This window comes from Sus scrofa, chromosome 15, assembly GCF_000003025.6.
Source record: "Sus scrofa isolate TJ Tabasco breed Duroc chromosome 15, Sscrofa11.1, whole genome shotgun sequence".
Classification (NCBI taxonomy): domain Eukaryota; kingdom Metazoa; phylum Chordata; class Mammalia; order Artiodactyla; family Suidae; genus Sus; species Sus scrofa.
The window spans coordinates 65934158-65961168 of record NC_010457.5 but is presented as its reverse complement, the minus strand read 5'-3'; the positions used below and the strand labels follow the sequence as shown (position 1 = coordinate 65961168).

The 27011-nt window shown below is 42.9% G+C and overlaps 1 protein-coding gene across 6 annotated transcripts in view; it reads right to left on the bottom strand.

Annotated features, from left to right (window-relative positions):
• The window catches only part of TANC1 (tetratricopeptide repeat, ankyrin repeat and coiled-coil containing 1), a 245833-nt gene that overhangs the window by 204832 nt on the left and 13990 nt on the right, over positions 1-27011 (bottom strand). For 2 of the 6 annotated variants that reach the window (XM_021074760.1, XM_021074762.1), the window contains exon 2: positions 7527-7613. The exons of the other annotated variants lie outside the window; for them this stretch is intronic. The gene's annotated coding sequence lies outside the window, so the exon portion shown is untranslated. The remainder of the gene's footprint in view (positions 1-7526; positions 7614-27011) is intronic. 6 annotated transcript variants of the gene reach the window in all.

Sequence of the window (27011 nt, the reverse complement as noted above, 5' to 3'; positions counted from 1 at the left end):
CCCACCTTCTTCTTCCTGGACACCAAGCTTCTCTCTGCAGGCCCACACCTAAATCTCCTTCAGCATCTGGCTCTCAGGGGGCAGGCCTCCCAGGGAAACCTTGAAGGTTCAGCAATGCAAGCAGCCAGGCAAGCCCGACTCTTGTGGGGTCAGTACTAGGAAGCCCACTGTTGATGCACATTTAAGTCTCATTCACCAATATTAGTACCATCAGTTTAAAAAAGGTACAATTTGGAGTTTCCATTATGGCTCACTGGGTTAAGAATCTGACTAGTATCCATGAAGATGTGGGTTCAATTCCTTGCCTTGATCAGTGGATTAAGGATCCAACATTGCCATGAGCTATGGTGTAGGTCGCAGACGCAGGTCGGATCTGGCGTTGCTCTGGTTGTGGTGTAGTCTGGCAACGTAGCTCTGATTCAACCCCTAGCCTGGGAACTTCCATATGCCGCAGGTGCATCCCTAAAAAGACAAAAAAAAAAAGAGGTACAATTTGAAGTCCTCACATCGTCTTTCTCCTCATCTTTATGAGAACTGGTTCAGAACTCCGGCTGACAGGAAAAACTGGAGTGTCATTTACTGCCCTTCCCTCAAATCCCAACTATCTAAAGAATGAGTTTATCCTGTTTGAGGGGTAAAATGTGAAAACTTTCTACCTTTAAAAAGTTCATTTTACTTCTAGTACCCTGTGAGAAGATAGAACTCTAAAACCCCAAACACTGACTTTTTATTTTCATTTCATTCAAAACTGATGATGAATCACTGTTACTATTATTATGACCATTTCTTGCTGTATTCCAGCTCAGCTGGTTACTAGCAGTAGCTGAGTGAACTTGTCCATGTTACTCACACTCATTTATAAAATGGGCAGTGATATCCCTGCCTCGTGGGGATAATTTACAGAGTGAATGAAATAATGAGGATTAAAGGAACTACTGGACATAAAGCCTCTGGGAGGTACACAGTAGGTGGTGTGAAATAAATGTCACCCCCCCCCCCCAGCCTCATCTCTTCAAAACGAACACACACTCATTTAGAACCAGAAGGGACTTGAGGAGGTTATTCCAATAACCTTTCTTTTATTTTTAGATGAGGAAATTGAGACCCAAAGTTCACCCCTAGAAAAAAATTTAAAGCTTTTCATTCATCTCGATAAACACTTATGGCTGAATGTTATCGTCTTTCTTCCCACACTCTTGAAATAGCATTTGGTGGATTATAATCTGTGTGCTCTAGCCACGTGTGAGTGCTGAATCTTTCTTTACTGGACAGACGGCAAAGAGGAAGCCTCACAGGGTTTCTGGGCATGCCTGCCCTTGGGCGGGGGGTGCTCCGCTCCCACGCCCGTTCATTGAGAGAGCGGGGAAGGGCAGGGCTGCAATCCCCTAATGAGTCATGCTTCTGGAATCGGCATAACTCTTCCTGGATTCACTGAATGAGGTCAATTTTCTCAAAGACTCCCAGCAACCCGAAATCTTTATTTTATCAGGTTCTGATTCTATTTCTGTCATTTCTAAGTATCTGCCAGCTATCACAGTTTCTCAAATTCCCCATCTAAGCCACAAAAACATCAACCAATAATTTATGAGAATGACTAAGACTTTTTTTAATAGAAAATTAAGGAGAGGAGTACTTCTTGTTAGTGTTCTCTGCGTGATATTAAACTACCATTTAAGAAAACTTCTCCACAGCTGAATGCTGCCGACGAGGTCTCTCTCTCTATCCTTTTTTTTTAATGTCTTTTAAGGGTCACACCTATGGCACATGGATGTTAACAGGCTAGGGTCAAATTGGAACTGCAGCTGCTGGCCTACACCACAGCCACAGCAACTCAGAATCTGAGCTGCATCTGCGACCTACACCACAGCTCATAGCACCACCAGATCCTTAATCCCCTGAGTGAGGCCAGGGATGGAACCTTCATCCTCATGGATACTAGTCAGGTTCTTAACCCACTGAGCCACAGTGGGAACTCCTTATCCCATTTTTCAAGGAAGTTTCAAGGGAGTGGGAGGTACCTACCAATGTCCCATATTTGCTTTTTCCTCTGGTTCTTTACTATGTGGCCCACCTATTTCCAGAAGAGGCCTTCTTCTCTTTCTTGTTGAGAACTGTTTCTGCTGAAAATACCGCAACAGCATTCAACTGTTTTATTTGTGGGTAATCAATAAATTGCAAAACTGTTGAAATGTTGTCAAATTCCACTTTCCATTCAGTACTAAGTACACAGTTTTGCGCATTCTCAAATGAAAATAATGCTTTGGGCAATCTATCCATTATTTCTCCAGTCTGCTGCTCCTTCTTCAAGAAACCGTCATTTGAATTCTAAATCTGTCTGAAATTTCCAACCTATCACAGTAATTAAACCCAGGGATCAACAGAAACTGTGGATGATCAGTCTACCCCAACCATTTTCCCAGTAAATTCATATTCATTACCACCTGATGGTCTGAGGTACCAGGCTGATGACCCCACTGGCGAGTGATACTACAGGACCCTCCCCAAGTCAGCAAACGATAATTTAACTTGATAGTCTCCCTTCACGTGATCATTTATGTCCAGAAACAGGTGAAGTATTTGACAATCGTAGAAAGCGTTAATTTGTGAAGAAACTAAGTCTACTTTGCCAGCAAATATTCCACAATAATGATAAGAAGGGCCCCACTACAGGCTCTGCTCCTACTGTTCCAGAGACTAAAGCATCCCCCATCCTGGTCTCTCCTAGGGGCTGAGTATGATCTACCTCTCTATCTACCCAGCCCTCTTGCCAAGGTCAAGTCCAGTGGTTTCCTCCTACTGAAATGGAGCAGGACCCTGTGGGGCCCTCCCTGGTATGAATCCTCTCCATGTCTCGCATTCCTTGATTGTAGGAAATAGGCTTCATTCAGCCTCCTTGATCTTTCTTGAGTTCCAAGATGCAAATTCAAATAGTTGCTAACAAGGGAAAGGAAGGAATGTAGAGAAAAGGGAGGAGCAGTCAAGAAACAATAGTGCAGCCCTCACCCCAAATTTTACCTATAAAAACTTCCCCCCCACACCACCTGGGAGTTTGGGGGCTTTGAGCATGACCACCCATTCTCCTTGCTTGGCCATGCAAAAAACCCCTCTCTGCTCCAAACTCTGACCTCTTGGTTTCTTTGGCCTCAGTGCATGTCAGACACATGAACTTGTGTTCACTAACATTATTTCTTTCTCACTTCCAAATGATTAACTTGCCTTCCTTACCACTCAAGTCCATGCCCTTCAAATAGTTGAAATACCTTTCATGTTTAAAACCAATTTTGGTTCCTCTTGTGGCGCAGCAGAAACGAATCCAACTAGGAACCATGAGGTGGCGGGTTCAATCCCTGGCCTCACTCAGGGGGTTAAGGATCCGGTGTTGTCATGAACTGTGGTATATATAGGTCGCAGATGCAGCTCAGATCCCGAGTTGCTGTGGTTGTGGCTTAGGCCGGCAGCTATAGCTCCAATTTGACCCCTAGCCTGGGAACCTCCATATGCCATGGGTGTGGCCCTAAAAGAGCAAAACAAAACAAATAAAAGCAATTTTGCAAACCTTGTGTATGAACCATATGTCTTCCTCTAGTCCAGTGTGGAAATTCATTATGAGGAAGTGATATTCTAACGGGGACACTTTAATCCTTAGGAGTTTGGTTTGTGACTACCTCACCAACATTTTCGAGCAGATGGCCAGGGATAGCTTTCTGGTTTACTCCCCAGAACATCCCACACACAATCTGCCTGACAGTGTACCTCTCTGTCAATTTCTCATCCACATACCACTCCAAAATCTACCAAACCATCCTCCAAAAAGTGCTATGTGCTTCTCTTCTAGATGACTTTCACACTTTCCAAACCAGATCAAAAGTGGAGGGTGCAAGACGATCTCCTGGATACAGAAGATAGATAGTAGAACGTCTAATCATGTTTGCCTCATTCTTTTACTTCTATTTGTGTGGATCTTATAATGATGATAATTCATAAATATACAACTGTTGCTGGGATGATCAAAAAGTATTTCACTGATAGGACTGCTATGTCAAAAATGTTTAGACTATTGGAATAAGAATAACACTTTTGTATAAGACATTTTTTGGTACTCTAAGGACAAAGCCTACTAAAATAAGGTGTTCTAGTTGTCTGGCTAATAAAATATTGTGTATTCATGCAGTGTTTAGATGGTAACACTGTTCTTAATACTAAAATCAGACCTTGCCCTTGGCTTTCCTATTATATTTCTGAATTATTTTTTCTCATTCAGGTGTACTCTTAAAGTCTCCAAAGTTAATGAAAAATTTCATCTTTAATTCTAAATTAAAACCAAGTAAATGATCAAACAGCCTTTAAAAGATAAATGACACTCAAGGCAAATTTTCAAACATATGGTGCTTACAAAGTACAGGCACTGTTCTAAGTTCTTTCTAATTGAATCCTCATAACATTTTTATAATTATAAAATTGTCATATTTATTTTTAACAAAATCAATTATGAAAATTAGTAATATTTGAATAGGTGGAGAAATTCTCTTTGGGAAAACTCAAGATACCTCTAAAACCACAGTAAATAATATTTTCAGGGAGTTCCCATCGTGACGTAGCAGAAACAAACCCAACTAGGTACCCTGAGATTTCGGGTTCAATCCTTGGCCTCACTCAGTGGGTTAAGGATCTGGCGTTGCCATGAGCTGTGGTGTAGGTTGCAGACGTGGCTCGGATCCTGCATTGCTGTGGCTGTGACATAGGCCGGCAGCTGTGGCTCCGATTCAACCCCTAGCCTGGGAACCTCCATATGCCGCAAATGTGGCCCTGAAAGAGCAAATAATAATAATGAAAAAATTTTCAATGAAGGGGTTCTGAAAACCAGCCATTATTCTTCTCTCCACCTTCCACTCTCCTGATTTGCCTGTTGTCAAGGAACCCAATTGTTAATGGTGTGACCTTGGCAGCGCCAAACGATCTTCATCTGCGTTAAGTTCTTTCATGGCAGTGCCCACTTGGTGCCATGCATTGTTCTGGGCTGGGGGATACAGCTGTGAACAAAAGACAAGATCGTGTTCTCAAGGAGCCTATTAGGTAATACTCGGATGGCACTTGGCCCAGAAGATAATCGCTCATCATATTTGCCATTATTATTTCCCCAAACTAAGGGTCACCTTAGTTATCATGATCTTAGTCCTATTTTCATTTTAAGATAAATCCCATTTGCCTTATTTTACATAGCCCTCAAATGTTTCTCAGCTAGAGAAAAAGGGCAGAAAAGGGGACAGTAAAATATTTCATCAAAATTTGGCACCAGCCAGCCTATAAACACTACCTTTCCTTGAAAAGAATTGTTGTAAAGTGCTATAGATCCAGCCAGCTACTGAGGATAAAACACATCACAGCCAGGAACAAGATTCTGCAAATGACTTTTGATGGATAGCATCCTGCTGTGCTCTGGATCCTCCAGGACTTTTCAATGATGCTGATGAAGGTCTCTTTACACCTGGAGGTTACCACGGACGTGCTGCTGTGCCTCTGACAGCTGCAAAATTTAACTGCAGTGCAACTTAATTCCGACTGATGCCAGCTTCCAGGCTGCCCTTACAAGACCTGCCATGAGAACATCTCTTTATTTATTCAAAATGATTATATAATCACAGGCCATACTCACCTCAGTCACCATACACAGAAAAACTAGCCTGTCTTTCAGCACAGGATCTAAAAGCACCAGCAGGAGAATAAAAGAATTCTGCTGAATCCAAAGTAAACATGTGAAGTAAAACGATAACAGGAACTCTCAGGAGAGCACTTCCCTTATAAACAGCTTAGATCACTTCACAAACACCTCACTAAATCCAAATATCTGAGCCGCCTGCATCTCTACCCTGGGGTGGGGGTAGGGGGTCACAAATGCCACTGGCCACCACTGAGGACAGATACGCCTTAGGGAATTTAGGTTACAACCTCAAAAACTTCCTGAGGAGCCAGGTATAATCTATTTCTTAATATACATATTAAGAAATATATATATATATATATAAAATATGTGCATATATTTCATCCCATTCTGCTAAAAAAAGGTTTGCAGCACAATCTTTGAGTTTGCAGGTTGGTGACAGGGCCAGGTAGTTGGCCATGACTGGACCTCAACCTTGGTATCTGCTGTCAGCATTAGAAACAGGGAGGGAGGGAAGGAGGGAAGGAAGGAAGAAAGGGAGGAAGGGAGAGAGGGAGGTAAGGAGGGAGGGAGGGATCCTCACCCGCTGCCTCCTCCTCCCCAAATTCATGCGCTGAAATGCAACATCAGGTTGCAGACTTAGATTCAACCAGCAATGGGGAGGGAGAGAGGGGATGAGAAAGAGGTACAGGCTGAGCCTCAACTCTGCACTGTCCATACCTTCAGCCCCTCCCACTGGAGGTCCCAATTTGGGAACAGTCTTCTGCCTACAAGACTGAGATGGCAAGCACCTCTCCCAGCACTGGGACCTCGTGCTTCTCTGTAGCCCCAATGCCCATCCAAGACCACGTCAGGGTTACGTGGACTTTCCACCAGTTCCATCACAGCTCATGCCCAACGAAGACACAGGAGGACCATCCCACATGCAACCTCTCATCCTGTGGTCCTCTCTCCCATCCCCCACCCTTCTCTCCTCTTCCAGCATTTCCCCTACTCCAGCCCTCCCCCTACCTACAACCCCTTCCCTTTCCCTCTCCACCCAGCCTCTGAAACCTTCTTTCCATTGTTTAGTTCCCTAGGGGTTACTGGCAAGGGTTTGGAAGTTAGGATATCTGGCAGGGCCCAGCCTCTGTCATTTTCTGGGTGGTGAGATGATTAATCTCTTCAAACCCAAGATTCATCATCTGTACAGCAGGGTTTACCTATCTTTCAAAGTAAGAATTAACCAAAAATACATGAAAAGTATGTAGCAAAACCCCCAAATACTTTCAAATATGAAATAAGTGCCCATTTTGTACCAGGAAAATCATAAACAGTAGCACTTATCATTTCTTCCCTCCACCACCTTTTTATTTTTCATGAAAGTAAAACATACACAACATGAAATTCACCACTTCAGCCATTTTTAAGTGTATGCTTCAGTGGCACTAAATACATTCACACACTGCTGTACAACCTCTACCACCATCCATCTCCAGAACTGTCTCAGCTTTCAAACTAAAACTCTGTATCCATTAAATACTCACTCCCCAACCCCCACCTCCCAAGACAGGACCTCTCTCCAAAGGAAGGTGCTGGCTGAGCCCTTCTCTTCCAATTTCAAGTAAAAAAATCCATTCTCGGAGTTCCCATCATGGCACAGTGGAAACGAATTTGACTAGGAACCATGAGGTTGCAGGTTCAATCACTGGCCTCACTCAGTGGGAACCTCCATACGCCATGGTGGGCCATGGAGGGGCAGGGCGGGGCAGGGGTGGGGGTGGAGGGGCTAAACAGCAAAAAAAAAAAAAAAAAATTCATTTTCCTTTGAGACTCTCACTACTCACAGTCATACTACCCTCCACCTCAAATCTCAGCTGTCACCTACCTATTTTTGGTTAACTCCTCCTCATTCACCAGGAAAAGGAGGGCAGGGGCTTAACTCACTGTCTTCCCCTGGGCCAAGATTCAGCTCCTAGAGGAATGAATGAGAGCAAGAGCTGGGGGTGAGGGAGATGCTTCTACAACCTGGATTAGAATCCATCATTTATTAACTGTGTGACCTTAAGTAATGACTTCACCTCTCTGGGCCTTAGTTTCCTCACCTATAAACGCGAATAATAATACCTCTTCCCGAGGTTGTTGAATTCACAGTTCACAGCACTCAGAGCCATCCCCAGCACACAGCCTTAGGAAGTAAAAGCAGTCACTGTTACCAGCACTGCACTTGAGCCTCTGATCCTTGGCTCTGGACTCTAGTCTGCGCCATTCCCAGGACCACACCTTGGAGTCAGAGGGCACAACTCAGGGCTCTTGCTGGGGACCACAGCCTCCTGTCCTTCCAGCTCTCACAGGCCTCACCTGTGGGGGCTCTTGCTCCCTGACATCCCCATCCCTAACAGCGTGGACCCCACCGGTGATATTCTGACTCACCCTCCCTCACCAGCACCCCCAATGCTTTGCACCCCTCTTCTATGGCCACATCCACGGGAATCAACACCACTCCTCAGCTTCTCCACACCCACAGCCCGTGCCCAAAAGTCCCCAAAGAGATGCTGCACCTCTCACAGAGATGCACCACTACATTTGAATGTCTCTGACCCAGAAAGGCCCCTAGTACCCTAAAAAGGCTGTCCCATCCCCCAAAAACTACCTCAAGTTTTCATTACCATTCTCCTCAGCCCTGCCTGAGCTTTCCTCCTGCTTCACCCAGAACCCTGAAGCCAACAAGATGGCTATGCTAACACCCCAATTTCCTGCCCCTGTTCCTGACCCACCCACATATTCACAGGTACCTCCTCTGGACTTTCCTCCTCACTACTATTCCAAATGGCAAACCAACCTTTCCATTGGCCTCTCCTACAAACACTGACCCCACACCTACCCACTTTGTTACCCACACATCACACTGTTTACCTTCCTCGCCTCAGCTCGTGTCCCCCCCACCCAAACCCCTCCTCACCTAGCCACTCCACTGAGATGCAGCTGAAGAATCACCTCCTCCAGGAAGTCTCCCTACACTCCTCCTCCTCTAATATTCCACACACACCTCCACAAACTTCACTCTGCCATTTCCTCTGGGTCCCTCCCTGAGACAGAGGCTACAGGGTGCCCTGCAAATCCTCAGTGCCTAGCACATAAGGTACCAAGATTTATTTATTGCTGAATCAATCAAACGACAAGGACGAAGGGTCCTGCTTTCTGCTCTGAAGTGTCTTACTAAATGTTCTATTAGAGACTTCACCAATTAAGATTTGTAATTAAGGAGTTTTTGGTGGCTCAGCAGAAACGCAATTGACTAGTATCCATGCGGATACAGGTTTGATCCTTGGCCTCTCTCAGTGGGTTAAGGATCTGGTGTTGCCGTGAGCTGTGGTGTAGGTCGTAAAAGCAGCTCAGCTCCTATGTTGCTGTGGCTATGGTGTAGGCTGGCAGCTATAGCTCCAATTTAACCCCTAGCCTGGGAACTTCCATATGCCATGGGTGTGGCTCCCCTCAAAATGTGAACCCCAGATAGATGAAACTTCATTATTTCACTGACTTTCCAACAATGGACACATCTATTAGCATGTAGTAAACCAGAGACACAAAATATTAAAACAAAATAGAAGAAATGATGCAGGGATTTTTAAAAAAAAAAAAAAAAAAAGATTTGTAATCAGCCACTTACCTAGGATGCCATATACTTTCTTCCTCTGATCTAGACTGAGAAACAGCCCCTCCCCCTGCCTTCCCAGAACAAATATTCCTTTGATGAAAGAAAGAACCAGAAACAAAAACACTACTTCCTCCTCAACCAAAACAGAAAACCCAAAATAGCAAGACAGTTTATGAAAAATATCCAGCTGACACTGGCTTAGGTAGGGATAAGTGCAGTTGTCCGAGCTTAAGAAGAGTAAGGGAAGTTTACTTTGGATGGCTATTTGGGGGAGGCGATGAGATTCAAGTACTAAACAAGAGAGCTGACCAAAATAATAAGTTTCAGGTCTATTCACAGGGCAAAGGAGGAAGAGGAAGCATATAACTGCAATGGAAATTTCCTTCCTTTGTCTAGTTTCTCTCCAGGTAATGGCTTCCATACCAATTTCTTTTTTTTTTTTTTTTTCTTTTTTTAGGGCCACACCCACAGCACACGGAGGTTCCCAGGCTACAGGTCTAATCAGAGCTACAGCTGCCGGCTTACATCACAGCCACAGCAATGCCAGATCCAAGCCGCATCTGCAACATACACCACAGCTCATGGCAACGCTGGATCCTTAACCCACTGAGCAAGGCCAGAGATCGAACCCGCAACCTCATGGTTCCTAATTGGATTTGTTTCTGCTGTGCCACAATGGGAAGTCCTCCATACTAATTTCTTGATATTAACTTATGATGATTTAATTTATAGGAAGCAATTTTGAAGGGCCCCAGGGCGCTGCAGAAGGTACCTCAGGGGCCCATCTGTTTCAGGATGAAAGCCTGGCACACACCATTACATCACCCTGACCTTCCTCAGCGACTTCCTATCCAACAAAAATCTAGATGTTTGCTCTGTCAACAAGCTATTTGTGTTTGTCCCCAGCCTCTGGCCTTGGTTCCTGATTAGTTTTAAAATCATTATGCACCCAAGCTGAATAGGGCTACTGTTAGCAGCTGTAAGGTCCTCTTCTGGGCAAATCCCCAAGTCCGTGGTCTTCAGGGAGTGATTCTGGTCCTTTCCACATAATTACACACTCTCCTGATTGATGAGCTGATTGGTCCTCCTACCCTCGTCCACAGCACAAGTCTCTCTCTTCCCGCTCTATTTATTCTCCCAGGGGACCGGAGGGGAGGGCAGAAGGGCACAGGAAGGGCGGCCTCAGGTTCCCCCCAACTAAATGCTCAGGCGTTATCCATTCAACTGTCCTAGACCAGACCCGCCAGCCCTTCCAGCCGTCCTGAAAGCTGCCCACATTGATTAGTACCATTTGAGGTACTGGAAACACATGGCAGGAAACAGACCCCCAACACCCCAGTGACCGCTAGTACAGGTCTACTTCAGTCAAGCACGGACCCCTAATCATACACATCCGTGATCACCTCCGAAACTGCCTACATAACCTACATCCTTCCCCATTTTTCATCCGCCCCCGTCCTCCACTAAGCACGACCCTACACACAATGTCAGTGCCTGGTAGGTGCTGGACCATAACCATGGCAGAAATTACATTTTAAACAGGTTTGGGTCTTTTTTCTTTGTTGTTGTTGTTGGAGGCAGCGTGGGGGAATGCTACATGTACGGATCTTTGCAATTCGCTTTGAAATACTTTTTTTTCTTTTTTCTTTTTAGGGATGCACTCAAATTGGAGCTACAGCTGCCAGCCTGTGCCACAGCCACAGCAATGCAGGATCTGAACCACATCCGTAACCTATGCTGCCGTTTGTGGCAATGCAGGACCTTTAACCCACTGAGCAAGGCCAGGGATCGAACCTGAGTCCTCATGGATACTAGTCAGGTTCCTTAACCACTGAACTACGACGGCAACTCCTACACGTGAATATTTTCTTAATGTTGGGGGTAAAAAAAAGAAACATTTTAGTGCCTTTTTTTAAAAAAATTAACTAAATTCCAGACTTTATTTGGGTTTCACCAGCTTTCCCATTACTGTCCTTTTTCCATTCCAGGACTCATATCCAGGATCTCATTTTGCAAACTATTCATCTCTCCTAGTCTCCCCTGGTCTGTCTCACTTTATCCGTCTTTCCTTGTCTTTCATAATTTTGATAGTTTGGAAGAGTACTGGTCAGGTACTGTGTATCATGTCCCTCAGCTGTTTTTCTCACAGTTAGACTGAGATGATGGGTTTTGAAGGGGGAACTATGGAGGTTAGGTGTCCTCATCACATCATATTAAGGGAACATGCTCACAGCATGACCACTGCTGATGTCAACCTTGATTATTTGGTTAAGGCAGCGTTTATGAGTTTTTTCTAAATGTACTTTATATGTACTTTATGAGTTTTTATAAATGTACTTTCCATTCTTTTCATAATCTATCCTTTTACAAGCAAGTCACTAAATTTGGTCCACACTCAAAAGATGGGGGAAATTAATCTCCAGCTCCTGAAGGGGTAAGTATCTACCATTTAGATACTTATGGAGTATTTTAGCATAAAGCATTTAGAATTCTAAAAGTAGGGCATCTCTTTTCCCTACATAAACGTATATATATTTATTTTAAACTCTGGGTTATAAGGCAGTACTGCTCTATTTATTCTATTGCTCAAATTGTTCCAGCTTTGGCAATTAGGAGCTCTTTGAGGTCGGCACCTATGTCCTTCTGGCATGCCCCCATCCTTTGCTTTTTTGAGCATTGCCTTATCTTCTGGAAATACAAGATGCTCTAGACCTATAATTACCCATTTCTCCAAAAAGCCCCAATTACTTTTATTGAAGAATGGTATTCAGAAACCAAGATCTGTATATGTTGTTGCTACTAGGGGGTCACTTCTTCCAAGCCCTCTCAGTGGACAGATCTAGAAAATAAATGTACATATATGAATCCGCATATGCACAGTCCCCTATGATTTCTGTACCTATATTAAGCTAAACATAAGTTCACCTGATATCTCTAAAGCTAATCTAGTATCACGTGGTTCACTGCAGCCTTCTGCCCTTCCTTGCTTATCTCTACATTCTCTCTCCATCCACCATCTATTTCCTTATTAGTTTGATCCCTGAATACATGCTGCAGAAGTGTTAACCTGTACTCCTATGAGAAACAACTTTACCAACCAGAAGCTAGAGTACTGTGTTAATGTACAGTTCCTTTTGTCTTTAGCCTTATAGTATCTGGTCAAAAACACCATTTTGCAGAGTTCCCATTGTGGCACAGTGGTTAATGAATCTGACTAGGAACCATGACGTTTCGGGTTCAATCCATGGCCTTGCTCAGTGGGTTAAGGATCCGGCATTGCCGTGAGCTGTAGTGTAGGTCACAGACACGGCTCAGATCCCACGTTGCTGTAGCTGTGGTGTAGGCCGGCGGCTGCAGCTCCCATTCAACCCCTAGCCTGGGAATCTCTATATGCTGTGGGAGCAGCCCAAGAAATGGCAAAAAGACCAAAAAAAACAAAATACCATTTTGCCAAGTTACTTAGGTGCATGCCTTTTTGCCCTCAACCTCTTCAGTGAGGTTATGCCATACACTTGTGATACACGGAGATTCTTCTGTCAAAGTCTACATTTACCCTGGGACACATACCCTCGTACACAGCCCTTCCAGTTTTTTTAATTTCTATACAGTTCTTATATAAAGTTCCTTTACTAGCTTTACTGAGGTATAATTGACAAATAAAATTATAAGACAGTTATAGTACACAATCTGATGTTTTGATGTACATATATATTGTGAAAGGATTTCCCCCACCTCAAGTTAACTAACACGTCCATCATCTCACACACTTACCTTTTTTAGCGAAACATGTAAGTTCCATTCTCTTAGCAAATTTCAATTACAGTGTTATCAACTACAGTCACCATATCATACATTAGATCCTCAGACCTTATTCATCTTATACCAAAGTTTTTGCCCTTCTATCAAATGCTACTTCCCCCAACTCCTAGCAACAACTTTTCTACTCTGTTTCTACAAGCTCAACTTTTACTTTTTTAATGATCCCACATATAAATGATACCATAAAGTATCTGTCTTTCTCTGTCTGGTTTATTTCCCTTAGCAAAATGCCCTCTAGGTTCACCCATGTTGTTGAAAATAACAGAATTTCCTTATTTTTTAAGGCTGAATATTATTCCATTGTACCACATTTGTTTTTAGGGTCCCACCCGCAGCATATAGAGGTTCCCAGGCTAGGGGTTGAATCGGAGCAGTAGCTTCTACCCTACGCCACAGCAACGTGGGATCTGAGCCACATCTGCCATCTACACCACAACCCAGTAACAACGCTGGATCCTTATGGATCCTTAACCCACCAAGCGAGGCCAGGGACTGAACCTGCATCCTCATGGATGCTGATTGGGTTCGTTAACCACTGAGCCATGACAGGAACTCCTGCCACATTCTCTTTATCTATTCATTTGATAGACACTTAAGATTGTATGCATAAATTCTTTAACATCTATTTTATCTAAATAGGCTGTTTAAATACTTGACATCATTTTCTATTGATATGCATGTTTTATTTTATCCTTACTACTTTAATACTTATTTCTGAATGTACCCCACAACACCTAGAAGAGTTCTGGACCACAGTGGTTATTAATCAGATATCCATAAATGAACAGACTCCACAAATGTATTTTTTTTAACTACTATGCTAAGTTTATTTTTTTTCCCTGCTTTTTAGGGCCACACCTGCCGCATATGGAAGTTCGCAGGCTAGGGGTCGAATCAGAGCTACAGCTGCCGGCCTACACCACAGCCATAGCAATGCGGGATCCAGGCCATGTCTGCAACCTACACCACAGCTCATGGCAATAACGGATCCTTAACCCACTGAGTGAGGCCAGGGGTGGAATCTGCATCCTCATGGATCCTAGTAGGTCTCTTTAACCACTGAGCCATGAAGGGAACTCCCACTAAGTTGGTTTTAACACAGTTTAATTGCTGGAGGTCTTTCATTTAAAGTGATGAAGGAGAATGCTCATTGCAGTGTTATTTAAAATTGAAAAACAGGTAAACAGTTTAAAATTATATTATGCCTATAGCCTGGAATATGAATTAAATGCAATCATTATAAATCATTTGTAAAATATACATATTCATATGAGATAATATGCACCGTGTATGTAAAAACAGCAAACTACCCAATTAAAAGTACAGCAAATCATTTAACATATATATCCTATATGTGAATGTCTGTGAAAAGGAAACACTGAAGGAAGGACACACGCCCAAAAATTATTAAGTTCCTTTCTGTATTCTTTTTAATTAAAATTAAAGGCGAGAAGACTGTTTGCTATGTGGGAAACTTTACAGAGGATTCCTCTAAGACATAAGGTGTTGGGCCAGATGAAAAGGAAGAAACAAAATCAGCAGCTATGTACTGGAGCTCACATCCAGGTAGAAGACCAAAGAAAAGCAAGCAAAAAGCAAGGCTGGCGGATGCCCTCAGGTCAACTATAATCTGAGACTAACATAAAAAAGAGGAGGACAGCGCTGCCTATGCTAATAAGCCCACTACAGACAGAAGTACAAGAGGGGAATGGATTGCTGCCTAGGAAGCATCCTGACAAATCTGGGGCTTAGATAGAGCCTTAAAGAACAAAAAAGGTCTAGGAGTTCCCACTGTGGTGCAGCACAAATGAATCTGACTAGTATCCAGGAAGATTCGGGTTTGATCCCTGGCCTCGCTCAGCAGGTTAAGGATCCAGCGTTGCCATGAGCTGCAGTGTAAGTTGCAGACAAGGCTTGGATCCCGAGTTCTGTGGCTATGGCATAGGGCGGCAGCTAAAGCTCCGATCTGACCCCTAGTCTGGGAACTTCCATATGCCTCAGGTGAGGCCCTAAAAAGAAAAAAAAAAAGATCTAAATGGGGAAGAAGGGAGGGACAGTGTGAATGAAGACAGGTATTAATAAGTCTGCCCATTCACCTGGAAGTTTCTCATCCTATTCCACAAAAACCAAGGAAGACCTTAAACAAAGAGAGAGGCACAGTTGGGAGCTTCAGTTTAAAGTGGCCTGCCTCTTGGCAAAGGGTTTTCGGTGGGGGTAGGGGGTGAGAGGATTACCTAATAGGATCTGGTTAGCCAACAGCAGATTGGGTAACACTCAAGTGGCTGATAATAGGGTCCCAGCTCTGGGTTTTCAAGGATTAACATTTTTACATTGGAATTTACATTCTATTCCTACAAAAAAAGTGCTTTTTAAAAAAAGAATAGCACAAATAAAAAATAAACACATGGTAATCATCCATTACATTGAAAAGTTCCATGGTCACAATGATCAACTTTCAGCTTGTCATAACTTTTCCCTCCGGGACCAGAACACACACAGGTGTAAACACAGAGAGAGCTACAGGACCACCTTACACAAACACAGGGCAACACATCCATCTAAACTCTAAGAGGTCAGAAGGAACTAGTATTTGGTGACCATTTAACTAAACAAAGCAGCACATGTTTTACACATACTATCTCTTAGTCTTCACAACCAGCAAGGGAGGGATTAGTCTTGTAAATGGCCATTCAGTTTGGAAATGGCAAATCGGAAACTCACACTCAGCTCAGTCCAAGCCTATCATCTTTCACTTGGAGTGGTGTAATGTTTCAACAAACTCCAAAAGCAGACTTAAACATACCTTTAGTATCACTGGTTTAAAAAAAAAATCTGATCAGTTTTTCTCCCAAATAGTTCTTTTATAATTCATCTATGATGCCAAGAATTCAATCTAAAGATCGAAAGCATATTTTCAAATCCCAATGCAATAAAGTTAACCACTTATGATTTAGCAAAATAATATTACAAAGCCTACAAATAAGTGAACTTGATTAGAAGATGTAAGTTTTAAAAAAAAATGACTGCAAGTCTAAAATACTAAAAAAAAGTCTTAAAATATTCATGTCTCGATTTGAGATCTTCATTTTTGCAATATGAAGATCTCAGATTGAGACATGAACATCGAGGTTGATTTTTCTCATTCTCAACGAGGACTTACCTAGTTTGTAGTATAAAATCTTACGCTCTTCCTGTCTACATCCCTTCTCCTCCCCTTCCTTCACTCTCCCCTCACCAAAAAAGAGATTCTAACAATAATCGCAAAGCAAAATCCTACTCTGTGATCTATACCATGCAATATAAAAGCTTAGGGAGTTCCCGTCGTGGCGTAGTGGTTAACGAATCCGACTAGGAACCATGAGGTTGCGGGTTCGGTCCCTGGCCTTGCTCAGTGGGTTAAGGATCTGGTGTTGCTGTGAGCTGTGGTGCAGGTCGCAGACTCGGCTTGGATTCTGCATTGCTGTGGCTCTGGCGTAGGCCGGTGGCTACAGCTCCCATTAGACCCCCTAGCCTGGGGAACCTCCATATGCCGAGAGAGCAGCCCTAGAAAAGAGAAAAATAAATATAAATAAATACATAAAAGCTTAGGACTCACTGCTAGTTATTAATTAATTAACAATTGCTAGTTATTAATTAGTTATTATTTTATCTACATTGTCCTGAGATAAAAATACACCTAGAAAGTTAAAATCAAGTACAGCAGGTACCCAAACCACCTGAAAAGTCTTCCATATTAAAATGATTGAATTTCTACACAGTTGTCTTTTCTTCCATTTCTTTCCTCAGGTTGTTGGAAAGAAAAGAGGAAAACGTTTGAGTCTCATTGCTTTGTAGAAAATACGCTTGGTGGGATTCTTCAGAGTTTCCTTCTAAAAAAGTCTCTTGACACAAGTATGCCTAATTTATTATGATTAGCATCCATGGAAGTTGTAGGAACAGGGATAACTAAAGGGTAAAAACTAATCCACAAAGTGGGTGAATGGCATATAGGAATTCAGTGCACTATCTTCTGTAAGTTTATAGCGCTTCTGTAAATCAAAATTACTCAAAATAAAGTTGTTTAAAAACTTCAAAAATGAAACAAGATGATTTAATTTCTTAAACTGTAGATGTTTGCAGTATCGCTGCCAAATCTTAGCACATTCACTCACACAGGAGGCACTAAAATGCTATTTGTTATGAAGTAAAAGCAATTCAAAAGACATTGTCTTCTCTTTAGACAAAGCAGAATAAAACTTTAGTAATTAATATTTTTAGTTAACAAGAAAGGTGAAGGTTTAAATTTGGAGGCAGAGAGAAAGAAAATGCTGATTTTTTTAATAGCAAGGTTTTTTTTAAAATATGAATTATAAAAGTAACACATAAATAATGAAAAATATGGTATAAAAGTAATTTTTTAAATAGGGAAAATTGTTCAGTCCTACCACCCAAAGATCTCTCAGACTTGCTTTCTATGTTCACAAATACCTCTAAAGAAGCCTGGCTTAGAACCTGCACATAGAATCCCCTTAAATGTATCCACTACAGAATACATTCTTTGAAGGAAAAAAAAGCTTACATGTGATTACAGAATACATACTATTATGCTATTTCTCAACTTAACAGTAAACAGAAGACATTCTTCCATACCACTCCAACTCAGCTCCCTCTCACCATGACCAAGACAGCTTTTTATTCCACTGTATGAGTGAACAAGTTTTTCACCAAGCTCCTTTTCGGGTAAATATTTGGTTTTCATACTTGTTTGCTATTAAGCAAAACCCTGCAATGAATATATTCATACAATATTAAGTGTTTGTACGATCATGTCCTTAGTATAAATTTCTGGAACTGGAATTTCTGGGTCAAAGAGTTGCCACGTTTTAAATTAGCACAACGACAGGTTACCTCCAGAAGAGCTGTCCCCATTTATTCTCTCAACACTGTATGAGGACTCACTTCTCATCACTCTTACCCATACTGGTATTATTCTTTTCCATCCAGCCATCAGGAAAAAAAAATTTATACTAGCATTTAGTGAGCACCTACCGTGTGCCAGGTGCCATCTTAAAAGCCTTATATATATCAGGATAGCCCTGTAGAGGTAGGTCCCACATACACTTTACATCCATCTAACTGGTGGGAAACTAATGCCCATAGCTGCTAAGTACCTTGTCCAAGGCCATGTGATGTGTCAAAGACGCTGCTGAGGCTTGAACCCAGTACACCCATCACCAGAACACACAGTAGAGCAATTAAATTTCTCAGAAAGCTCAAAAACTTCCTCACTCCTCTCAATGGATCCCATCTCTCTCCCCAGAAAAACCTAATCAAAATTCTGATTGCATGAACAGCAGAAAGACTGCTGGGCTAGGGTTAGGAGAGCTGAATGCGAGGTTAAATTCAGTCACTTAGGAGTAGCTGCTGTGTGACTTTGGGAAGAAGACTGCTTACCCTGAGTCTCTTTCCTGGGCTGAGAACTGCCCATTTCTACCATCTCTATCTCAAAAGGCTGCTGTGAAGCCCAAAAGGAACCTCCAGTCCTTCAAAAATACTTGCTGAGCCCTTTCCCTGTGCCCTGCACTCTGGTGACAAAGAGGCCATCCCAAGGCCAAGGATCTAGGAAGAGAAGAATATCAGCGCAGAAAACCAGCACAGCTATGAAAGCACACAGGAGCGTGAGTGATGCAAGGGACCACGAGTAAAGGAGTCATGCTGTTCTACCAAATAGCAGCTCTCCAAAAAGGCAAGGAGAATGACACCACACCTGGAAAAACGCATGAAATCATATGGAACAGAAAAGCCTCTAAGCAAATGCATATTTTAGTCACAATTATATTTTTTTACAAAGGCAAATGCAAAAAATGCAAGGGAATAAAGTCATGGGTGTTGCCTTAAACAACTAATATCATTCTCTTCTCCTCCCTTTCCAAACTTTACCAAGCATCATTTAACATTTATAATTCTTAAAATATTTTAATTGCTATGACAGCACAGATGGAAGTGATTAATTCTGACTGAAATAATGTATGTGAAAGTGGGAAACTCTAACCCCCCCCATGAATGGTATTATTGTCAGAGCATGAAATAATCTAGTATTCTGCATAATAGCATTACAGTGCGGTAGCACAAGTTATTTTTACACTCCGCCACTTGGTTTCCGGCTCACCTGATAATGTACAACATTAGTCATTTCTTTACAGTATTTTCTTTAAAAAAGAAAGAAAGAAAGAAATGCATGTGGAAAAACAGCCAAATAGTACAAACCAGTCTGCAGTAAAATGTAAGACTGCTGGACCACATCTCCCTGCCAAAGGCAAACGCTGTAAGTAGCCTCTTACATACACACTTCCAAAGATATCCTACGCATTTTTTTTCATTTAATAATATTCTTGGAAGTTTTTCCTTAAGAGCACATAAAAACCTACCTCGTTCTTTTAACATCTGCTCTACTGTATGGATGCTCCATAATTTATTTCATCAAACCCTGCGCTATGAAAATGTCTGACAAAACTATTAGGCACTCTTTACATAATGCTTTTCCTTCACATTTTCATTCTCGATCCTAGCAAATTTTACATCGTCTAGGTGCTTCAGCCAGGCCCACCAGGGCCACTGGTACCTTCACAGACGCCAGGCTCAGGGGGCTCCTTTTTTGTACTTCCTGCTTCCAGCCAAACCCAGGCTGCATACACTTCTCCCAGATTCTCCATCCATCCACTGCTCATGCTGTTGCTTGGGCTGCATCCCATCCCCACTTCTTTTGCTTGGCTAAGTCTTACTCAGCACTTCAAGAGAGGGCTTGGGCATAACCTTCAGAAGGAAACAATCTTCCAGCCCTCGAGGCAGAGGAAATGCTCCCGAGCTCAGCTCCTGCCACAGCCTGGGTCTTGGCACCTAACCTCCTCATGATGACTTTGTATGAGTCAGCCCTGACCATTAGAATTTAAGTTCCCCAGGGAAAAAAACCACGTCTTACTAATCTTTGTAACTGGCAGAGTTTACGAACAAAGTCTAGCTCTCTAACTACACTTAATACCTGTTGAATCAAGCTGAAATGAATAAGGAAACTTCTGAACACCTCGTAGGTGTCCAGTCCTACCAAGACAGACCATACAAACATTATTTCTAAGTATAAGGATCCCTATTTCACAGGTGAAGAAACTGAGGCCCCTAAAGTTAAGAAACTTGTCCAAAGGTATTAAGGGAGAGCTGAAATTGAAACCAAGTCTACTTCACTCCACAATCACTGACCTCTTCATTATGTTCTTCTCCTACATGTTTTGATGCTGAAAGTGAGGAACTCAAATGCACAGTCCTGAAGGGTAGGACACATTTGTGGATCATCTTGGAGTTACCGTTGTGGTACAGCAGAAACAAATCCAACTAGTACACATGAGGATGCAGACTCGATCCCTGGCATTGTTCAGCAGGTCGGGGATCCGGCGTTGCAGTGAGCTGTGGTGTAGGTCGCAGCTCAGATCTGGCATTGCTGTGGCTGTGGTGTAGGCTGGCACCTGTAGCTCCGATTCGACCCCTAGCCTGGGAACTTCCATATGCAGCAGGTGTGGCCCTAAAAAAGCAAAAAAAAAAAAAATTTCAGATAATCTAAGGGCACTATAGGCCCCCCAAATAAGGCCAGTCAAGAGCAATCTATAACGTAGGATTAAAATGGAAAAAAAAAAACTCACAACCACAAAAGGGTTATGAACAAGTAAATCTTGTCTAGAGCATCCATAAATATGCACTTAGCACACCCAGGCAGAGTCTCTCAGGGGTCATTTGAAAAGAGGAGAACATGCAGACCTAAGCAGCTGTAATATCACACCTAATTCCTCCAGCTTGCTCCCCCTGTGAGCACTGCCCCACGTTTCTTTCCCCACCCTCCAACTCTACACCATCTACAGTTCCCAGATGGCTTACTAACCGCGACCTTTTGCACCAGCACTCCTAAAGGATTTCAAAGCTGACCAGTTCTGCACTGACAGACAGCTCTGCCTATCATGGGCTAGGGATGGAACAAAAGGACAGCACTTCAGGAGGAAGCACTGCAGTCCTGTTACCTGCTATGAGACCTGAGGCCAAATATGGACCCTCGTCTGCAAACTCAGCATAGTAAGAATACCCAACTCTCTTAAGGCCTTCAAGAGAATGAAAGTAGGTAATTTAAGAATAAGCCCTTAGGCACAGTGCCTGGCACTATTCAGTAACCGAACAAATCAACCAGAGAGCAACAGGACCCCTCCCATTCTCTCCACCACCAAAAGGCAGCTAGGAAGCCCCATAATTAACCAGGGAAGTAGTGAATGGCATTGAGCAAAGATGGGGAAATCAGAGCAGGCAGCTCCTCCCTCACACACAGTAAAAAAAAATGAACCAATCAGCAGCAAGCAATCAATGAACCCAAAACTCATTCCCTAGGGGAGACAAAGAAGCAAAACTTTTCCCAAAAGGTGACTGCACACCAACAAAAGAGATACACAGGCTGAACAAACAAAAACAGAAAATCCTTTCTCCCCTATCATCAGCCACACCCAAATAAACACATCTTCCTTCTCTGGAGGAAAGGTGGGATAAGGTAGGGAAGGGCTGTAAAGAAAGACACTATGCAGGCTGCCCTGACCGCACAGCCCAGGGGGTGAGCAGGTCCTCGAGGTGTGCTGAATGAGGCTCACCCCCTCCCACGACTGGGGACTATCCTGAGTTTATTAGGTCCAGCTGCTTGGACTCATGCCCCTCAATTCCCAAAACAACCTTCTAAAGTACCAGCACTCCAAGGTCACAGAGAACAAGTTCAAGAAGGCTGGGTTAATCCAGCCAGAGTCACACCAATGCCAAAGGGCTGAGCTGGAGCCCGAACTCAGTCTGAAAAAAGATGAAAAAAAGACACAACAGGGGAGGGGAAGGGGCAGGGAGGTGAAATGAGTTAAGGTGGTCAAAAGGTAAAACTTCTAGTTACGAGAGTAATAAGTCCTGCGGATGTAAAGTACAGTATGGTAACTCTAGCTAATAATACTGTATTGTGTGCTTGAAAGTTGCCAAGAGAATAGATCTTAAAAGTTCTCCATACAAGGGGGAAAAAATGTAGCCGTGTATGGTGATGAATATGAACTAGACTTATTGTGATGATTATATCACAATATCTACAAATGCTGGATCATTATGCTACACGCCTGAAACTAATATAATGTAACATGTCAATTATATCTCAATAGGAAAATTCAGGACTAATAACAAACAAATGGTATAATAACCAGTGGGTTGATTGGGTTTAAACCCAAATATCAAAGAGCTGAGTCCTTTCTGGTGCCTTTTTTTCTCCAGCTTTATAGCGACATTACTGACATCTAACATTAAACATATGGGGATTTGGAGTTGGCATGGGCACACTCATATATGGAATGGATGGTCAATGGGGACCTGCTGTATAACACAGGGACTCTACCAATATTCTCTGATAACCTATGTGGGAAAAAAATTTGAAAAAGAATGGACATGTGTGTATGTATAACTGAATCACTGTTGTACAGCAGAAATTACAACACTGTAGATCAACTCTACTTCAATAAAACTTTAAAAAATGAAAAAAAAAACCCACATAAGTTTAAAGTGTACAATGTGATCTGATACATGTCTGTATTGCAGAATGATTCCCACATTAAGGTTAGTTCATCCCCTCACATAAATAGCACCTGTGTCTGCGTGGTGATAACACTTAAGATCTACAGAGCTCCCGTTGTGGCTCAGTGGTTAACGAATCCGAATAGGAACCATGAGGTTGAAAGTTGGATCCCTGGCCTTGCTCAGTGGGTTAAGGATCCAGTGCTGCCGTGAGCTGTGGTGTAGGTTGCAGACGCAGCTCAGATCCCTCCTTGCTGTGGCTGTGGCATAGGCCGGCAGCTACAGCTCCGATTCCAGCTCCGATTCGATCCCTAGCCTGAGAATCTCCATATGCCGTGGGAGTGGCCCAAGAAAATGGCAAAAAGACAAAAAAAAAAAAAAAAAAAAATTAAGATCTACATTCTTGACAACGTTCAAATGTATAATGTAGTATTGTTAATTATAGTCACCATGCTGTACATCAGATCCCCATTCAGTGACTTTTTATTTCCCCAATACATTCTTTTTTCTACTGTACAGCATGGCGACCCAGTTACACATACATGTATACATTCTTTTTTCTCACATTATCATCCTCCATCATAAGTGACTAGACACAGGGTTTTTGTGTTTTGTTTCTGTTTTTTTGGTTTTTTCTTTTGTCTTTTTAGGGCCACACTTGCGGCATATGGAGGTTCCCAGGCTAGGGATGGAATCGGAGCTGTGGCCACTGGCCTATGCCACAGCCACAGCAACACCAGATCCAAGCCACATCTGTGATCTACACCCCAGCCCATGGCAACACCAGATCCTTAACCCACTAAGCAAGGCCAGGGATCAAACCTGTATCCTCATGGATGCTCGTAAGATTCGTTTCCACTGAACCATGATGGGAACTCCCATTCAGTGATTTTTGAATCTTTGACAACCTAGGCCACTCCAAGGCAAACCAAGAACCCCATATTATTCCTTACTCCCTACCTCCTAGGCTCCCTCCCCTCCTCTAACGTCTTTTTCAAAAGCAAGAAAGACACTCAGAATCTAACTTCACCAGAAATTCTTTGCCAAAGGTCCACTTAAAAGGCAAAAACAAACGTAATTTTGAGGGCCTGCTACTTCTGAGTATGAATCCAAATAACCAAAAAGCATCCTTGGCAGAATTAAATATAGGTGTACACAAGTTCCTAAACACAAGTAATTTTCCTAGGTATTGCTTTTCACCAGAGATCATGTTGTTTAAGGAGCTCTCAAAAGTTACCTGAAAAAAAGTGAAATTAAAAGATAGTCTAAAATATCATAGGAGACCACTAACGTGGAATCTAATTAAAAAATGATACAAAAGAACTTAAGCACAAAACAGAAACAGACTCAAAGATTTCAAAACTAAATTTACTGTTACCAAAGGGGAAATGATGGGGGGAGGAATAAAATGGGAGGTTGGGATTGACATATACACATTACTAAATATGAAGGGATGGGATTAAGATGGACAGGAACTCAACTTCTCTCCTAAAAACAACAAAATCTACAACCAAATGCTGAACAATCCTCAGCCAAATGGACCGGAAACCTTCAAAAAGATATCCTACTCCAGAAGACAAAGAGGAGGCCACATCAAGAGGTAGGAGGGGCGATTATGTGGTATAAGCAACCCCATACCTCCTGGGCGAGAAGCCCCACAGAATGGAAAGTAACTGTATCACAGAGACCCACCTACAGGAGTGAGAGCTCTGAGCCCCACATCAAACCCCCACGCATGGGAATCTGGCACTGGGAGAAAGAGCCCCCGGAGCATCTGGCATTGAAGGCTGGTGGGGCTTGTGCACAGGAGCTCCACGGGACTGGGGGAAACGGAGACCCCATTCTCAAGAGGCACAAACAGACTTTAGGGTGCTCTGGGTCCCAGGGCAAAGCAGGGTCTTCATGGGAATCTGGGTCAGTCCTGGCTGCGGTTCTTGGAGGACCTCTTGGGAAAACAGGGGTGAATGTGGCTTGTTGTGCGGGAAGGAAATAAGAGCCAAGCTCTTGAAATTCTTCATCAGCAGGCCTCTCTCTGGAGGTGGCCATTTTGGGAAAATCTGGCCCCACCCATCAGTGCTGAGAAGCCCCAGGACAAACAACAATCCAGGTGGGATTCACAGCCCCGCCCATCAGTAAACAGGCTGCCTAAAGAACCCCCAGACACACAGCTGCCTCTCACCTCACCCAGAGACAAAGCCCCACCCACCAGAGGGATAGGAATCAGTTCCACCTACCAGTGGGCAGGCTTCAGTCCCTCCCATCAGGAAGCCTACAGCAAGCTCCCATACCCACTTCAGCCACAAGGGGGGCAGACACCAGAAGGAAGAGAGGCTACAACTCTCTGTAGCCTTGTCTGTAAAAAGGTCACCACACCAAAAACCTATACAAACGAAAAGACAGAGAACTATAACTCAGATGAGGGAGAAAGGAAAAATCCCAGAAAAGCAGCTAAGTGATCAGGAGATGCTCAGCCTCCAGGAAAAAGACTTTAGGCTGTTGGTGCTGAAGATGAGGCAAGACGTTGGAAGTAACCTGGAGGCAAAGATGGACCATTTACAGGAAACACTGAGCAAAGAGATCCAAGATATAAAACTTAAGCAAGAAGAGATGCAAAATGCAGTAACTGAAATAAAAAATTCATTAGAAGCAGCCAACAGCAGCACACAGGAGGCAGAAGAACGAATAAGCGAGGTGCAGGACAGATTCGTGGAAATCACGGATGCGGAACAGAAAAGAGAAAAAACACGGAAAACAAATGACAAGAGTCTCAGAGGACTCTGGGATAACCTTAAACACATCAACATCCGTATTACAGGGGTGCCAGGAGGAGAAGAGAGAGAGAAGGGGACAGAAAACATATCTGAAGAGATAATAGCTGAAAACTTCCCTCACATGGGAAAGGAACCACTCACTCAAATCCAGGAAGCCCAATGAGTACCATATAAAATAAACCCAAGGAGGAGCACCCCGAGACACATATTAATCAAATGGACCGAAATTAAATACACAGAAAATCTTGAAAGCAGCTAGGGAAAAGAAACAAATAACATACAAGGGAACCCCGATAAGGTTATCAGCAGGTTTTTCAGCAGAAACTCTGCAGGCCAGAAGGGAGTGGCATGATACACTTAACATGATGAAAGGAAAAAACCTCCAACCAAGATGACTTTAACAGCAAGGCTCTCATTCAGATTTGAAGGCGAAATCACAAGCTTTACAGAGAAGCAAAAGCTAAGAGAATTCAGCAACACTAAGCCAGCTTTACAACAAATGCTAAAGGAACTTCTCTAGGCAGAAAAGAAAAGGCCGCAACCGGAAACAAAAATACCACAAATGACAAGGCTCACCAGTAAAGGTATATATACAGTCAAGGTACGAAATCATCCATGCACAATTACGCCACCAAAATCAGAAATCGTGAGAAGAGGAGGGTACAAATGCAGGACACTGGAGATGCAATTAGAATTAAGAGACCGACAACTTAAAACAATCTTGTATATATATATATAGACTCTGATATGAAAACTTCAGAATAACCTGCAAACCAAAAATCTACAAATGAGACACAAACAAATAAGAAAAATCAACACATTACTATATATGAATGAGTGAGGAACAAGAACCTACTGTATAGCACAGGACAATCTATTCAATATTCTGTAATGACCTATATTATATAAGAAAAGGACATGAAAAGAAATGGATATATGTGTACATATAACTGATTCATTTTGCTGTACACCTGAAACTAACAACCCTCTAAGCAACTATACTTCAATAAAATTAAAAAAAAAAAAAAAAAAAAAAGATAGTCTGGGTCATTCAGAACCAAACATTCTCAAAAGTATGACCCTGTTGCAACTTATCACACCCTAAGATCTTGATACACATGCAGTTGCCAAACCCCACTCCAGACCTACTGAGACACCAGTTACAGGCAGGCTTGGAAATGTACATCTGGAATAAGCACCCCAGCAACATGACAATGTTTGGAACTATAGGCTACAGGAGTACATATACCCATCTCTTCCCACAGAAGGCCTTCTCCAAGCCCACCGAGAGGACAGGAAGCACTTTCTACCGGAAGGTAGGGATGCATCTTAAGAACCACATTTCCCGGAGTTCCCGTCATGGCTTAGTGGTTAACGAATCTGACTAGGAACCATGAGGTTGCGGGTTCGATCCCTGCCCTTGCTCAGTGGGTTAACGATCCGGTTGAGCTGTGGTATAGGTTGCAGACGTGGCTCGGATCCCACGTTGCTGTGGCTCTGGCATAGGCCAGTGGCTACAGCTCCG